Raw genomic sequence first — 1,107 nt, 5'->3', positions numbered from 1 at the left:
GTGTGTTTGTATTGTACCTCCTTGGTGCGGCTCTCAGGATCCTCAGTTGTTTGTGGCTGGCATGCCAAAACCTACACTGGCCACAAATCTACCGGTATTTGCATTGTGCATTTACACAAGTCATAAAGATAAAACACAGCTTGATATTATAACTGGAGAGGGCCCATAAGATTTTTCAAAATAAACGTGAGTGACTTGAACTTGCCCGTTGACCACATTATGCAGTGCTATAACATTACTCATTTATATCAATTCAGAACACTGTGCATAAAATTGTTTCTGAACAGGAAAGGAAATACCTGTACTCTTAGTGTTACCACGCACACCTCGCTTTTTGTCCCCTTGACGTGCCCAAAAGGCATCTAACAAAAGTTTCAAAACAATATTCTGTCTAAATAAAATAAAATGAAAGCAAGTAGAGCAACGTTTTCTCAGGCTTGGAAACTTTCTGGGCTGGGTTATTATGCCTATGAGCATAATAACTGTTTCTCGGTCTTTCTGTTTATTACCAAGAATAGTAGTGCAGTTCTAGTCTTGAATACACCTCTGGGATTTTGCTAATGTGAGTATGCCTTGCCCTGCTTTAGCCAAGGTGATTGAATCATGCCATAAATTTTGCATGAACATCTAGGTTTTTTCCTATATTCCTTGGTATTCCTAGTTAAAGTACAAACATGTACGTAAAATCTAAAAGAGCAAATCCAATAAAACTTTTTGATGCTGCTTTGGAGTATACCAATATTGTTTTACCTGTCTTTATTACTGAAAGGATTTATTTATTTATTTATTTGCCAGCTGCTGTGTAGCACGCTTAGGATTTTGTGCAGTGCTCTTTCACAGTGCAATGACAACTTCATATTGAAGTCAGAAATTCATAGAGGCATAAACACAGCTGCTGATACCCATAAAACAACTTGTTTACAGGGGGAGGCATAATCAGTACTATCAAGTGTTTTGTCAATTACATTAAAAACAGAAACAGAAAACAATATGTATTTGACAGGAGACCATTTTAAGACATTATATTTGCATAATGCACATCTTTTTGCGTTGTGCGAAGCAACGAGACACAGAAAGAACGGTATCCATTATTCATGAACTGAAATA

This window comes from Podarcis filfolensis (assembly GCF_964270895.1).
Source record: "Podarcis filfolensis genome assembly, chromosome: 10".
Classification (NCBI taxonomy): Eukaryota; Metazoa; Chordata; class Lepidosauria; order Squamata; family Lacertidae; genus Podarcis; species Podarcis filfolensis.
The sequence above is the reverse complement of the archived record's forward strand: the minus strand, read 5'-3'. Positions refer to the sequence as shown.